At 47.0% G+C, this 16,724-nt stretch overlaps 1 long non-coding RNA gene across 5 annotated transcripts in view; it reads right to left on the reverse strand.

Moving 5' to 3' along the window:
* The window catches only part of LOC119251652 (uncharacterized), an 81,470-nt gene that overhangs the window by 37,129 nt on the left and 27,617 nt on the right, over positions 1–16,724 (reverse strand). For all 5 annotated transcript variants that reach the window (XR_008552985.1, XR_008552984.1, XR_008552986.1 and 2 more), the window contains exon 3: positions 9,149–9,289. This is a non-coding gene — a long non-coding RNA (uncharacterized LOC119251652). The remainder of the gene's footprint in view (positions 1–9,148; positions 9,290–16,724) is intronic.

The following is a 16,724-nucleotide window of genomic DNA, read 5'->3' on the forward strand; positions in this document are numbered from 1 at the left end:
TGAGGCAGGAGTGGTCTGGTTTTCCTCTGCTTTGATTGAAGCCTATCAAGGTATTTCAGAGGATAGCAGATGATCAGGAGCCATTTTTCTCTTTGTCTCCCATGCCAGAGAAAGCCTTGTTTCCAGGACCCTTCTTGGTCTATGGAATGAGATCTCTAGTTATAATAATTTCACTTTAGGATGTCCCAAGACACAAATACAAATAAGAATATCAGCTCCACATCCTCCCAAAATAAGGCCAGTGCTTTTTGTTTTCATAATAATTCTTAGCTGGTTTCATCATAGAAATAAATACTAAGCCTCTCTGACAGAACCTAACAGAGTCTGATTATTTGCTGGGGGAAGAGGTCCCACAACAGCCTGTGGACTGAGAGAGCTTACGTGAGACTCACGTGTTTGACCCCACAACACAATAAGGGTTGAGAGTCTCAGAATAATTCAGCCTGCTTCTCTAGCTCTTTCCTCTTTGGCAACTATATTTGGCTGCATTAATTGGATCATTGTTTAATACTCCGTCTTTCCTATATAAAAATAGCCAAAGGTCTAAAAATCTTAGAATAGGAGCTTTTCATTTAATTCAATAGCAATTGTCCCTCATAGTTTTGCAAGTGATTGTTTGCTGAGCCAGATTTGATCTAATTGGTTGATAAGATGCAATCAACCAGTTCTTTGGTCAGAGTCTGTTATTGCTATTTATTGTCTTCTCCAGACTAGATGTGTTTGTTTTCCCATTTCAGCTTTAAGTTGCATAAGAAATTAAATTACTACCACTGTCTTATTGTAGTGTGTATGTGTGTGTGTTGAATGAATGGAATTAACATAAGCGTATTTGCTGAATAATTACTCTAGAAAAAGTGCTGTTGTAGGCATTCTATGTAGTACTCAAAAGAAGCAAGACACAATCCTTTCTTTCAAGGAGCTTGCAATCCAGTGAAGGGGGACATGAGCTCAAGCTGAATGCACAGCTACTTAACATGAGGGAGCTATCGGAACAAGAGTGGGGACATGGAAGTATGATGGGAGTGTCCAAATTCACCTGGGAGTGCATTAGGAAGGCTTTATGGAACTAATTCCATTTGAACTTGGACTTGAAAAATAAGCAGCATTTTGAATGACAGTAGTGAGGAAGGATGGTAGAAATGGCACAGGCACAGTGTCTAAAGCACAAGGCTAGAGGGAACACTTGAACAGAGAATTGTTTTCAAAGGAAAAAATACTGGCAATTTTTTTATTATCATAATTGACTTTAATCTGTACAGATATTAACCTAACAATAATATCCTTAAAACCAAAACAGATGTAGAAATATAAACCACGCTGAGCAAACATGAGCTTTCAGATAAACTTCTATGCAAATTCGTAAAATGCAAACCAATCCACAGGGCCAGTAAAATTCCCCTCTTCTAACTGGCCTCTATTAGAAGTGTCGCACCCCTGAGTTTCTGCCGCGGCAGTGAGGCCGCGTGGCTTCACTCAAGAGGGTTCACTTCGTTTGTGCTGAAGTCCAGTCTGCTCATTTTCATGTGTCTGAGACAGTCAATGCAATTCTAGCTGGCACCTGTGCCTTCCTTCAGAGAAAAACACAAACTTAGAAGGGGCATAGAAATTCTGTGGTTTGAGCTGGTCACAGGACATTTAACATTGCTTATTTGTAGATTTTCATCAAAATGAAAGCCTATAAAAATATGTCAAAAACTCATAGACCCAGAGAAATGTTGAAAGGCCCTAGTCTGAGAAATACTGGTGTGCCAGGCCTGAGGGCATGACTGTCTCTCAGGAGAGGGCGGGATGTGGGCAGAAGGACTAGGGACCTAAGCTGTCAGAGGGTGCCAAGTTGGTGTCTCTCCGCTTTCTCTTTCACCTTAAAACTGTCTGTTCTCAGATTCCCTGTGGAAACTGAGGCAGCCCAGTTATTCCTTTTCTTGTCCTCATCCGTCATTCTGGATGTGGGTTTGTGTTCTGACAGTGACTGCATCCTGCTCATGCTGGATATAAAAATTGGGGGCTTCCATAGTGGAATCCCATCCCATCGCCCAGAAGGACAGATTGGAAACATGCTAACTCTCTGAAACATGCTAATTCTATATTTAAATGGACCTGTCTAACATGAGGAGAATTTTAAATAACAACCATTGAGACTCTGACAGAATTTTACTGACTTTAGTTGTACAGGATCTTTCAGAGTAGGGAAAGAACTTGACCAAGGAAATCTTCAAACAACTATCAGGAAGGGGGCCTCCCTGGTGGTGCAAGGGGTTAAGCACAGCACTGTGAAGCTATCCGCAGCCTCTGCAGCACGAGTTTGATCCCCTAGCAGGCCAGGGAGCTGACACACTCCCCTCAGCAGTGCATTTCAGTAGATCTGCCTGTTTTGCTCCCCACTTTCTCTGGTGAATCTCTCACCCCCTACACCTCTGGCTTGTACCCCAGTTCTTGTATGCATAAATAAATCCATCTTTTAAAAAAAAATAAAACAACTATTAAGAAGCATGAACTTGATTGCCTTTTATCAGATGGGCAGATAAAGGAATATGGCCTGCCCTGTGACAGGCAGCGGTAACCCCAAACTCAATAAATCATGTTACTGAAACATGTTGACTTCAGTCTGTAGATACTAATCCTCATGGGCAAATGGAGGCCACATAACACCTGATCCTTGTTCCCAAAATCCAACTGATAGGCTTGCTCCCCCTGCAGCTCACCCTCACTGGGCTGTAGTCAGTTACCCGTGGTCATCGTAAGCCAGGATGGACTTGCTTCTGAGCCAGTTGCTCAGCTGTCCCAAGGCCAACTACCCAACCTTAAGGAGTCTTCAAATCTCAATCAAGCATTTCTACCAACCTTTTTCATAGGCAAAAGACACCCACAGCGCAGAGCAAGCAGAGAGGAGGCAATAACAGAAGACAGAAGCGTTATGGCAGAGGATTTGTAGAGCGGGGCAGTGTCAAAAGAGCCATGTAATTAGATCCACTTTTAGGACAATAGCCCGGAAAATAAAGTGAAGGAGGAAATGAAAGAGCTGGAGGGGTTAGGAAGCAGGAAAACTTTTTGGGAGGCTGATGGAAGCCCAACAGAAGCACAACACGCGTGGCAGATAGAAGGAGGGAATGGGAACTAGTTGCTTTCCACACATCGTTCTCAGTTCTCAGTTCTGGGTATTCTTCTGCCCCTGGCAACTAGACATATTTTTTTATTTTATTTTCATTTTTTTTAAAGATTTCTTTATTTATGCATACAAGAGCTGGGGTACAGGCAGAGGGGTGGGAGGTGAGAGGATTCACCAGAGACAGAGTGGGGAGCAGAACAGGCAGATCAACTGAATTACACTGCTGACAGGAGCAGCGGGCGAGACAGGAGAGGTCTGCCACGCCATGTGGGTAGCCCCCTGGCGGGCCGGGAATCGAACCCGTGCTGCAGTGGCTGTGGATAGCTTCATAGGTTGTGTCTTAACCCTTTGCGCCACCAGGGAGGCCCTATTTTTTTTATTTTTACTTATGTCTTCTTCCTTCTAAAAAATAGGGGAATGGAAAGAAAGAAACTATTCCTTTCATCCTGACCTTGACGTAACAGGCAGAAATTTACCATCTGAGACCACAGGAAAGGCCCCTCAGCGTTCTAGCCACCAGCAGGAGGCTGTGCCCCCGTGGGAGACATTACCTGGCTAACAGTTGATTTTATCTGTCTTTACTCCCACTCCTGCCTCAACTTTTCCTACCCCAGCTGAATCCTCCTGGTCTTCCATATAAATATAAATACTTAATGATATTATACTCAAGCAGTGCTCGATGGACTTAAACTTGGAGCTCATCCTCTGCGTTCCTTGTGGTCATAGCCATGTAGCTCACACCTGATTCTTTCCTGCGCCCTGTGCCTTTGTATTTTTGTCCAACTGATTGCATGTCATGTAATTGCTCCTTGGCAATTTTTAAAAATGAAATTTTAAATTTGCAGCAGCTGGCTGACTAACAGAGCCTGCTACCAAAGTGCTATGATAGGTCAAAAAATACCTTTAAGGGAGCCGAGTGGGTCCCGGCGTGGTAACATGGGAAGGGTTTGAAATGGGAAGTGGAGCCACAGAGCATTGCTTTTTTTTTTTTTTTCCTCCCTATTTAGAAGTCTAGTAAAGTTTAATATTTCTAAGGTGTTTTTTTTTTTTTTGGTTTTTTTTTTTTTTTTTTTTTTTGGCAGAAGAGCTAAAAAGAAACTTCTCCAAGAAAGAAATGCAAATGGCCAACAGGCATATGAAAAAATGTTCAATGTCACTTGCAATCAGGGAAATGCAAATCAAAACTACCATGAGATACCATCTCACACCAGTGAGAAGGGCACATATTAAAAAAACTAGCAACAACAAATGTTGGCGAGGGTGTGGAGAAAAAGGAACTCTCCTGCACTGCTGGTGGGAGTGCAAACTGGTCCAGCCACTATGGAGAGCTGTGTGGAGATTTCTGGACCTACTAAACATAGAGCTTCCATATGATCCATCTATTAGTAGGTCAGCCACTTTGGAGAGCTATGTGGAGAGTCCTCAACCTGCTAAAGATGGAGCATTGCTTTTGGCCCCAGAGCTTGCAAAGCACTCTGCAAATGTGTGTGTGCTTTGCCCTGTCTGCCCTTGGGAGACAAGACATTTCACTTGCAGACCTACCTTTTTTTTCTTTTCTACTTCTTTATTTCACCCTCCCCATGGGATCCCCGGGAGGCACACAGTTATAACAGGGACTATCAGGAAACATCCTCTAGGTGGGGAGTGTTTGTTTCCATGGTTCCTGAGAAATTAGGGTGAAGGAAAGAGGCAAAATTTGGGCCTGAAAGCAAATCTATTCTTTTCTCGTTTTAACACATAAACACTCAAGGAATCCCTCTGGGCGAGGGAGACAGACCTCACTTAGCAGTTCATTTAGATTCTGCATGAGAAGGAGATATTGTTTTATTCTTCATTATAAGAGGGGCAATTTCTTCAAATTGACCATTCCCCACCCCCAGCTCTTTTCCAAAGTAGCCTGTTTACAATCTACTCTTGGAGATTACAGTACTTAGTAGAGACAAGTAGAGAAAATTTAGACATTGAAAAGCTTCGAGGCATCCCACAGAGTTGGAATGCTTTTTTCAAAAGGCAAAAAAAAAATCTGCAAATGTGTGTGTGCTTGCTATGTACCCAGAGAACCAGCTGGACAGCCCATAAATGGCTCCCATTCAGAAACAACAAAAGCCCATGTCAGAAGTCAAGGGACAGGAGGCTGAGAACTAATAATAATTTTGCACTTACACAGCAGTTTTCATCCAAAGACCTCAGAGTGCTTTAAAAACATTAATTAAATTGCCCTACAGCCCTGAGAGATGGCTGTGTATCACTATTTCCAATTTGCAGCGGGTGGAGGCAGGAGAAACGTAAGCAGTGAGTGAAGCTGGAACCCAGCCATGCTCCAGTGCATGTGGATTGTGGACTGAGAAAAAGTAGCGTGACTTTACCCCAGTGAATCCAAGGCTGTGGTCACATGTTATGGCACCTTCTGGGTCAAGGATGGCTGGAGACACAGCTGTCCAGGATGGCTCCCCAGTGGGACCCATCTTAAGGCATAATGTGAACAGCGGCTCCCTATAGTGGCTTGGTGGGTGCCAGCCCCATATTCTCCACAAGCTCCTCCCCACGTGCCAGATGGCCATTGTCACACATTCATTCCTTTAGGGGGACACTGTGGCATATCAATCCCCAAGGACCTGCCTCCCATTGCTGGAGGTATATGGTGCCTCCCATAGCTGTGTGGAGGATTGTGATGTCCAATCTGCTCCACAGAAAGCCCCATGGTTGATAACTGATGTCTGCCCTGCATGTGGGAAAAAGTTGTTGTTATATTGAATGAAGTCCCCTCAAGAGAAATGTCAAAGACTCAGTCCTGGCTCCCTGTGCATATGACCTTAGTTAGAAATAGGGTCTCTGTAGATGTAATCAAGTTAAGAAGAGGTCAAGCTGGATTAGGGTGGCCTGAAGTCAATGGCTTTGTCCATGAAAAGTGGCAGTTTAGATACTGAGGAGAGAATAGTAGGTGAAGACGGAGCAAATGGTGGGGTCGTGTGCCTGCGCGCTGAGGAGCGACTAGGATGGCTGGCAGCCAGCACAGCTGGGAGAGGCAGGGAAGGAGTCCTCCTGGGCCTTTGGAGGGAGTGTAGCCTCCAGATCTATGAAAGAATAAATTCTGTCTCTTCAAACTGTAACAGGGGGTCCCCAGTAAAGGGGGAGGTTCCAGGTTCCCTGCCCCACCCAAGGGAGGGTGGAGCTGAGCAGGAAGAGAAGAAGCTGCAGAGGAGACTGAGGAAGGAAGGAAGCAGGATGGAGCCAGAAGGAGACCTGGAGGAGGCGCATGGAGCAGAGACACGTGAAGAAACTGCGCTTGCCTTTTGGTCATGGACGGGGTGACACAGATGTGGGGGAGACCTGTGGGAGGGGACAATGGTGGTTTTTATCTTGATTTTCTTTTTTTTTTTAAAGATTTTTTTTTTTTTTAGATTTATTTATTTATTTATTTATACAAGCACTGGGTACAGTCAGAAGCGCCGGAGGGTGAGAGAATTCACCAGAGCCAGAGCGGGGAGCAGAGCAGGCAGAAGGACCGAAGTACACTGCTGAGGGGAGCAGCGGGCGGCAGGAGAGGTCTGCGCGCCATGTGGGACCCTCCTCTGGTGGCCGGGGAGCAGCCGGGGATCGAACCGGCGCGGCAGAGGCCGCGGGCAGCTTCACAACCTAGCGCTCAACCGCTGCGCCACCGGGGAGGCCCTTTATCTTGATTTTCATTTTGCTTTTTTCCTACCAGACTTGTCTGGTTGTTTCTGTGGGTCCCCACTGGAAGGTGCTTTAGACTGTGACAGGCTTTGGGGCCTTGCTCTGGGCCAATCCCCTATGGATGGAGTTCTACCCACGAGGGGACGGGTAACTTTGGGTGCTTGATTTAGAAACTAGATTCTTTGCCTTTCCTGTATGTTTCCTAATTGTATTAAAGTTCCTTCCCATGAAAGTCTCATATGTTTTGTGTTGATGCAGCAGATGGCAGAACCTATTTAGAGCAGGCAGGTTTGGGGGTCAGGGGTACCCCTCTCCCTGCCCTGTAACAAAACCACCCAGATTGTGGCACTTTGTAGCAGCAGCCCCGGGAAATAAATACAGCAGACTAGTTACCGGGAGTTTCCAAAGGCAGATCATTCAATCATTTATGAAAGACACTTGCCATGGCTGTAAAAAGCCAAGGTTTTCTGGAGAGCCTGGACTGTGCCAATGGAGAGCAGGACAGGGTAGGCACATCATAGTGGTAGGGACAGGAATTTCCTGACATGGCACTTGCTGAGTGTTCTCAGCTGCTTATGCATTTTAACAGGTCAGTCCTGTTGTGATGTGTTGAATTGTAATCATGCAAATGCATTTACTGTATTCTACTTCTTAATCCCTATAATAAAAGAGAAAGCAGATCAAGGAATGCATTGAGAAATCAGATCAAATGTAGCAAGAAGGAAAAATAATCTATAGGAATTAAGATCCAAAATCTGAGAGATGAATCTGGCTTGATTGGGGCTGCGGACATATCAGACAAATGATGCAAATCTGTTGCATCCATCGTTGGTCTCGCTCTGTTCCGGTTCCTTTACAAATGTGCAAAGTCTGGGAGGAGTAACACAAAACAACATAATCATGTCAGGCGACATACTAATTCGAAAAAGGGAATGATCCTCGGAGATAGGAATTGACATACATGAGTTAGGATGCAGGCTGTCCTTTGTTAGCTTTATGGTGTGAAGCAAGTCACTTGACCTCTCAGTGCCTCAGTTAACTCATCTGCCTGGTGGGTGTAATGACACTCTTATAGGCTTATTGTGAGAACGAAATGATGTGGTTGTTCAAAAGCCTACTCTAAAGATGTGTATTATCAGCAAAATTTGCTTCTGCTCAAGAAGTGATTTTCCTTAGGTAAGATGGAGAGAGGCAGAGGATGAGGATGAAGGACAAGACCCAGTGAAAGACCACAATCCAAGTTTTCTAGTTGATCTCAGGGTAGCCTGAGGCCTTCAGCTTTCCTCCTTGTCCAGAGTACCCCAGAGTTTCAGGGAGTGAGAGCAGCTGCCAGCTGAATTGGGCTGCCTGTGGTGACTGAACTGTTCCCTTCTCTGCTTTGCTCCCCGAGGCAGGGTCCACATTTGGGGGACTGCAGAAGGGAGCACTGGAGGCAGCTCCAGCTGTCAATGGAATTCTTTTCATTGGCTGGGAGCCAAACAGAGCAAAGAAAGGAAATAGAATTTGCTCCTGTCAGACCCTGCCAAGGGAGAAACCAACACGCTTACCTCCTTTGAAAGTGCTCTCTGGACCACAATTAGATGAGTCAACCTTAATTTACCCAAACAGAAACAACCTCTGCTAAATGCCTCATCATCTTTTCATACATTTACGCGTGTTAACAAGTTTTGAATATAACTTATTTCCCCAGGCTCTACATTAACCGTGGGCTTCAATAAAAATATCTTCGACCTTGAATTTCTTCGCCAAATATGGCTGGTATTCTAAAATAGGTCCAGCTCCTTGTGGGTCCTCGGTGGCTCGCCCTTGGCCATCATGGCGGCCTCCTCATGGGACAGTCATGCCACACTTGCTCTGCCACCTAGTGGGCTCGTTCAGCAACTGCATCTGCGTTCCTGCTGCCAAGGTTGCTGCAGGCTCACTGCTGGTGTCCATGGCTGTTCTTGCTGCTGCTGCTGCTGCTATGGGCCCATAAAAGTTGGGAATTGCTCTTTTGCCAGTAAAAGCCTCCAAAAGCTAACTTCTTGAAATTTCTTTCAGTTCCTGGAATCGAGGTATTTTGCACCATCCCCGTGCTGCATTCAGAAACATCTTGTCTCCCCACGACTTGCCAAAACCCACAGTGCAGTCCAGGTACTTGACAAAGACTCTCCTTCTACCCAACTGTAAGCAGGCTCTTCTGAACCCTCTGCTGGACTAGGCCCCACTTTGGGCTTCCCTCTCTGTCTTTGCAGAATACACTTTGAGCAAGTATCTTGTAAAATCAATTTAGTGCAAGTTCCCACCCTTAGTATCTCACCCCCCTCGAGCCTTGATATTCTGTTAATATCCCCTGATCTTCCTTCAGCAAGAATCCCCCTTACTTACCCTGATGTCTCTTCTTAGGAATTTTCCATGTGCTGATAACACCCCCGCTCTGTTTCTTGGGTAAAAATCCTCATTTGTTCTTGTTGGTTCAGAGCTGAGTCCAATCTCTCTCCCCTCCTCAACACCACGCTGTAGTAACCCCTGTAGAATAAAGTCTGCCTTGATGAGCTTATCAAGAGTTATAAACAACTTTTTCTCTTACATGCCTCAGCTGGCATGGCGGAACAACGGCTCCCATACGGTCGGAGTAGACTTTCTCCCCCATCTTTGACATGCTTCATCCCGGGAAGCGCCAGACCCATCAGATGTCAAGTCTCTCAACCATCTCTCCCAGCAGGCCTGCTGAGCTCGGCAGCCACCTAGCTTAGATCTGCGAGGGCGTTTGGAAGTTCACATCACCTTTCTCATTGCCAACAAGTGAGACTTGAATTCTTTGTTTAGAAAAATAAAGCCTCCCGTATTTTCTGCTGGGGTACACCAGAGCTCGCCCCCAGCCCTGCTCAGGGTGAGGGGGTAAGTTCCCTGGCAGGAGGCAGGACTGAGGGTCCAGAGCTTGTGTCTCCTCAGAGCCCCTGACATGACTCAGCTCAGAGCGGCCCTGACTGGCAGGATGTGGCGGGAGGCCTGGCTTTCTAGGTTTCCCAGGTTGTCCTAACGAGATAGAAGTCCAGGAAGAGCAGGGAGGGAGAGCTGAAGCCTTGTTTTCTCTCTTTGCTGCTGCTGCCTAAATCACGCCAGCTGGTGAGGATGCACCACCCTGGCAGCTTTTTCTCATGAAAACCCAATCCTATCATCCCCCTGCTCTGTGAGGAGAGAGCCACTTCCAGTCTCCAAGAGCAGCCTGGAGAATCTGGGCATAAAAAAGAGCCCTTTTTTAGGTTAAGACTCAAACTATGAAGCTGTCTGCAGCCTCTGCAGCACAAGTTCGATCCTCGGCCAGCCAAGGAGCTACCCACATGGCACAGCAGACCTCTCCTGTCTCGCCCGCTGCTCCCCTCAGCAGTGTATCTCAGTCAGTCTGCCTGTTCTGCTCCCCACTCTGTCTGTGGTGGATCCCCTCGCCCCCCACACCTCTGGCCTGTACCCCAGCTCTTGTATGCATAAATAATCTTTAAAAAAAAAAAAAAAGATAGTGAGAAGAGAGGTCTGGGGCGATCCCCTGCTGGGAATGGGGCTGGAATACACACGAGGAGCTGGGGCTCGGCGCCGGGCACTTTACTTCCATTAGCTTTTTCTCCACTTTATAGATTAGGGAACTGAACCTCACAGAGGTTAAATAATTTCCCAGGGTCCCATAGCTCCGAATGGAGCCAGGATTCAGACTCAGGTCTGCGATCTATTTGACTTCGATGCTGCGGCTCTCTCCATGAAACCCTACTCCTCCCACGGGGCTCGGGGAGCTGGTGGAAATGTGTGTGCTCGCGGGGACATGTCCAGTAGTTTGGGGTCAGGCTTCTATTGCAGAAACCTGGCTGCCTTCTGTCTACTGCCCCTCTGTGCCTCAGGCCCGTGACCATTCATGAAGTTCCCAATAAAATACTGGTAATGATGTCGAGGTGACAAAGGGCATCCCTCCAGACATCTTGAAGGACCCTGCGCTGAGTAAGCCCAGACCCGAGGTGACCACAGACCCCGGGGCAGGTTGGGGCGTGAGCAAACTGGCAACCAAGCCTGGAAGGTCCCTAAATCAGAGCCAGGAGTTAGTTATGTCCCTTTGGCAAGGTCGATCTGTGCAGCAAGCCCTTGGGGAGCAGATCACCCAGTCTGACAAGTGACCTTGACAGACTTGCAGCGGTCGTGTTTGCACTGGTCGAGTCAGTCTTGGTCAACTTCTCCAGAGCGTTAATTGCAAACATTTAAGTCTGCGACTCCACACAGCTCCCGCCCTGTCGGCTCGCCTCTCCCCCTTAGCTGTTTAAAGCAGCTCTTGTATGCATAAATAAATAAATCTTAAAAAAAAAAATAAAGGATTTATCTCGTGGCTTGCACGAGCGACATCTCTCTCTCCCCTGGGAGCGGGAGTCTCCAGCCTGCCTGCCTGCCTCCCCTGGAAGGGCGGCGAAGCAGCACCAGGAGGGTCTGGTTCTGAGCCCCCTGAGCAGCGCTTGCATTCAGTGACCTTCTGTGCAGTAGCTCTGTCTTTCCGGGATGGAAATTGATTTTCCTCCTTTCTGTGTGTGAGCAGCACCCGAGGGTGCAGCTCTGTCACACACGCTGGCCTCAGGTGTGTGTTTAAAGGTGAACAGCGATGCTCTTGAAAAGATAAATGAGTAAAGTTGTTGTAAGAAGCCCACCATAACCTCTCCCCGTGAGCAGCATGTGTGCTTCCGTTTCCAAAGAGCAGCTTTCATGTCCCCAGGCCGTTTGGGGTGCTTGTGTGTGTGCAGGGGTAAAGGTAGGTGTCTGAAACTGAGAGAACAACTATCAAATTCCAGATGTGTGTCCTCAGGGCTGGGCAACATTACTCATTTTTCCTTTTGCCTCAGGCTCCAATACGACTTGACATGGCACATTTTGATGTTACTATAATTTTTTTTAAAGATTTATTTATCTATCTATCTATCTATCTATCTATCTATCTATCTATCTATCTATCTATCTATCTATTTATTTATTTATACAAGCACTGGGTACAGTCAGAAGCACGGGAGGGTGAGAGAATTCACCAGAGCCAGAGCGGGGAGCAGAACAGGCAGACTGACGAAATGCTGAGCAGAGCAACGGGCGCAGCAGGAGAGGTCTGTGCGCCACGTGGGACCCTCTCCGGCGGCTGGGGATCGAACCGGCACTGCAGAGGCTGTGGGCAGCTTCACAGCCCAGTGCTCAACCACTGCGCCACCAGGGGAGGCCCTACTATAAATTTTTTGACACGAATTCTGATTTTAAAAATGCTGGGTGAAGATGCTAGTTATTGTGATGACTGAGCCCCCTTAAGGTTTGCATGCTGGTGAAGCCCCTTTCTCTGGTCCAGGCATCCTTTAGCATGGCTCGAATGAGAGGTAGGAGTGATTCTGAGATGGGCTGAAGATACTAACTGGCATTTATTTTCAGCCTTCGAACTGAAATTTGAGTCACGGGATAATTTCTCTCGGCGATCACAGTTTAAGCCCAGAATGGTGTTCCGATCTTGTCACCTTGTGGGCCACAGCCAAAGCCAAGCTAGAGTAAAGTTGAATTGGTTCTCTTGGGGACAGTGTCAGTTCTATATATATTGTGGGTGCTCCAAGAACAGCCCAGTTCCCAGGGGGACACGATGTGGTCTTGGCAGATGCTCAAGTTTACTTTCGGTGCCCAGTTCCAGTTGATGCTCTTTGCAGAGGCGTCTCATCTTCCTCTTCCAAGCCCCTCAGCTGATTGCCCAGGAACAGCTGCTTGTCCCTGGCCCCCCACCCCCCATCACCTCTGTGCTCACCTCCAACAGTCTGCATATGTGTCATTTTAATAGCTGCTCTTTGAGGATATGACCTGATGACTTGGGTGCATCTGGGTAAGTGAGGTATTCGAGGCCCTCTGTGCCCCAGCTCCACTACACACTGGTCCATTTGTTGGCAAGTCCATCTAAAGGCATTTCGTGGAGAGAGAGAGATGGGCAAGTGGTTGAAAATATCACAGTGACTGCTCTGCTCAACATGTAATACCCTTTTACATTCTCTATTTCAGATCTTTCGTGGGGCTGTTGACTGGCAAGGTTAAGGGTTAACATGATGAGCTGAAAGACCGGTCACTTGCAGTAAGAGGTCAGTAAAACCTGACTTAAGCTTTTGGTTTTTACTTTTCCAGGGTATTCTTTGTCACCTGCAAACTGCTCTTCCTCTGTCTGTATATGCCTTCTTTCAGGAGCTGACAACATTGCCTAAACCTCACCAATGTTGCTAATTTTACCTCCTTAACCATTTAGACCCCACTCTGCTGCCAAAGAGGTCTTGTTCAAATGCTAATGTGACTGCATCACATTTTCTTTCAGGACCTTCTTCACCTCCTTCTGGCCTAAAAGGGAAGATTCAAGTTCCCTGATCTGGCTCAGCCCACCTCACTGCATTCATGGCTCACTGCTCTCCCTTGCAGCACTGTATCAACCCCAGGGACTTTGCACACACCCTTCCCTCCTATCCTATGCTAGTTTCCTGTCTGGGGTAATTGCATGTCCGTCAATCTTCTTAGAGTTGAGTCCCCAAGAAGGTCCGGTGCTGGTGGAGTGTGGGGTTCTGCAAGTCGGCTTTTGCTCACTGCCTTGATATCAGTAGAATACATGCCCTGCCCATTGTCATTCCTGCTGGTCTGGATTCTGCAACCTCTCATGTCCCTTTTATCTCCCTGCATCTCTTGGTAGGCGGGGATGGGGACCAGCTGTCTGGCTGGACAAGTTGATAGAGCAGACTGAGGGCCCTTTGGCCTCTTTCATGATTTCCAATCAGTCCTCCTGTTTTCAGACTTCTCCCTCCGTTACATGGCACTAAGGGTCACTAATTTCCAGACCTTTCTAGGGACCTAGTGGGCAGATCATTATCAGTGATATCTCTTTTTTAGAGGTGCATAAGATACAGCTTTCCCAGGGTTGCCAAACTCTTTGGTCCAAATTAATTTTCTCATAAAAATCTTACATCATTTTCAATTCCATTAAAGGATTTGAGGGCGCTAATCCTCAGATGACTTCTGAGCCCAAGACTAGCCTATGATTCATCACGGAACTCAGGCCGTGGGAATGTTGTCTAATTCTCTTTCTTTTCTAGTCGATTGTGATCAGGAAAATCAGGCCTTATTGGCTTAGGAATAAGCTGGCAAAATACTGTGCATTTGCTTTGAGGTTTAAATAAAATGTTGATTGTGTGTGCAGATCATTTTTTATGATTGCTCACTTCAGTAAACTTTCTGATTCACTGGCTGACAATGGCAGTGCTGAGAGGAAGGTCTGTGAAAAGGAACACATGAGGTTTATGCTGGGGAGGAGCTGGAGGGCCTGCTAGGGGCATGAGTGATGTCACCTCTGGCCCAGGGAGTCAGCAGACTACCTGTGTCCCCTCCGTGACTTCGTGGCTAATGGCATAAGGTTCAGGGACAGATGTTATTGGACCCACTGAATAGTTCAGAGCACTTAGAAAAGACCAAGTTTTCATTATGCTTTCCAAGAGTGGGCTGTAATTTTTATTTAAGTCCACATAAGCCACAGAGGTCTGAAATGCATTATGACTCAAGGTATGTAACTCATTGGGCTTTGGGAGATTGCCCCAAATTGCTGCTTGGGGACCCATGTGGAGTCGCTGCTGGCAGCAGCCACTCACCGGGGCAGAGCCGCAATTATTTTGGAAAGGAAAAAGGAGCAGATGTGCCCCTTACCTGACTCTGTCCGCGGCCTGCCTGGGGACTCGTTTACACGTTCTACGGGGCTCGAGACCCCGAGGCACAGAGCTGCTTTGGTTAATTGTTATTACCGTGTGTGAGAACTCTGGCTGAAATCGCCCAGACTTTCACTTGAACCAGAAATGGAAAAATCTTTCAAATAGAAAATGAAGTTTAGTTTGGCATTCAAATAGGCCCTTAGCCTGAAAATGTGCACTTGGCCTTGCTGGTAGGATTGAGAGAAGGAATCCAAAGGATGCAGGTTCTGCACACCAAGGCTGGACTTCTGTTCTGTGGGTCCCCTAAGCCATGTCGGCCTGAAACCTGCCCTCTCTCCTTGCTGTCAGGGGAAGGCTGGGCCAACCAGTGTCTCATCACCCGACATGGCATGAATCTTTGGTTCTGTCGCCTATTGCACTCGATCTCTTTGAATCTTGCTGCTTCTGGTGTCAGTGCCAGCTCCACCCAACTGCACCTACTCCTGGCAGACCTGCTTCTCTCTGCCTCCTGTTCCCTTCCACGGTCTATGTCTGGAAGGTCAAAGGACAGGGCAACTTTTCTTCTTGTGTCTGGGTCCCTGATGAATGAGCCTGCAACCCTGGAGGATTTGGTCCGGTCTCGTTCAATTTGCTGCCTGGCTCCCGCACAGGCTTCTGACTCAGTTTCCAGCAGGACTAAATTTCATCCCACGTAGGAAGAGACATGGCTGTCTTTGGATATTCCTAAGTGGGCCTTGAAGCAAGTTGGTATCACAGAAGACGTGGTATCATCTTGACAACGACGGCCCTCTGTGCTTTCCAAACTGTAGGCAAAACATCTCTGCATCTCAAATTGTGCTTTGAGTGGAGGTCACAGACTCAGCAAGAGCTGCTGCCAACGTCCAAACCAAGCCTCAGTCGCCAGCTGACTCTGCATGTGAGCTGAGTGAGGGGCAGGGAGAGCAGAGAAGGAGAGAGAGGTCTGGGGAAGAGGAGATGGGGGTTGATAACTTGAGTGAAAAATGGGGCACATTCCAAGGAGGAAGCAGGGTATCGGATAATGGATTTCTGGAACTTCATGCTGACAGAGCACACAGGAAGAGTAAGTGGGCTCCACCTGCCTGTGACCTTAGGTCAATTATGCAGAGTCTGGATCTGACCATGCTGGTCACTCTGAGACTGGACTCTGCTCACCAGGGACACTCAACAACCAACCCTCATGACTGCTCACTGGAACACTGAGAATCTGTTTCAGAGTGTTTTGTGCTGGATTATTGTAGGGTCGCAAAGACCAGGGTTGTGTCTGGGATGCAGTGAGCTCTCCGAGATAAAGGATGCTTAGATGCTAGAACCGAGTCAGGTATAAGGGGTGAGGGGTCATTTGCCCATGACCCCAAGTGGAAAGAGCATAGGGAAGCAATTAAGAAATTCAAATCAAAACTTAAGCAGGCCACCCCAAGAGGCGTGTATGTTATCTTCACTACACCTTTCACAACAGAGCCCCAGAAGCCTCTAGAATGTACAGTACCAGGAGAAATCCCTGATGTAAACCATGCACTTTCAATGATCGTGATGTGCCAGCATAGATTCATTAACTGTAACAAATGTACCACTCTGGTGGGGGATGTTGATAAAGGGGGTTTTGAAGGCATCAGGCTTATGTGAAATCTCTGTACCTTCCCTCAATTTTGATGTGCCTTAAATTGTTCTAAACAAGTAAGGTTTTGTTTATTTTTTTTTTAAGATTGATTTATCTATGCGTCCAAGAGGAACTTGTGCTACAGAGGCTGTGGATAGCTTCACAGTGCCCATCACAGTGCCGTGCTTAACCCCTTGTGCCACCAGGGAGGCCCTAAATAAGAAAGGCTTTAATCAAAATAAGAAAAAAGAAAATATTCTCAGCAAACAGGTACTAGTGGTAGATGCCATCTGACCAGTGAAGAGAGGCTCCCAGCACTTGGATCTGGGTACTTAAATCTTTATATGCCAAGTGCCTTTTTTTAATTTAATTTTTTAAATTTATATATATTTTACATCCTTGTTCACTTTTAAGCAATATTTGCTTCCCCCGACCCCTTATTCCTGGCCCAGTTCTAGCATCTAAGCATCTCGGAGAGCTCACTGCATCCCAGACACAACCCTGGTCTTCGCGACTCTGCAATTATCCACCACACCACACTCTGAAACAGATTATCAGTGTTCCAGCGAGCAGTCATGAGGGCTGGGTGTTGAGTGTCCCTGGTGTCGACAAGAGCAGACAC

Source organism: Talpa occidentalis, unplaced genomic scaffold, assembly GCF_014898055.3.
Source record: "Talpa occidentalis isolate TD23 unplaced genomic scaffold, MPIMG_talOcc4v2.1 talOcc4.2, whole genome shotgun sequence".
Classification (NCBI taxonomy): domain Eukaryota; kingdom Metazoa; phylum Chordata; class Mammalia; order Eulipotyphla; family Talpidae; genus Talpa; species Talpa occidentalis.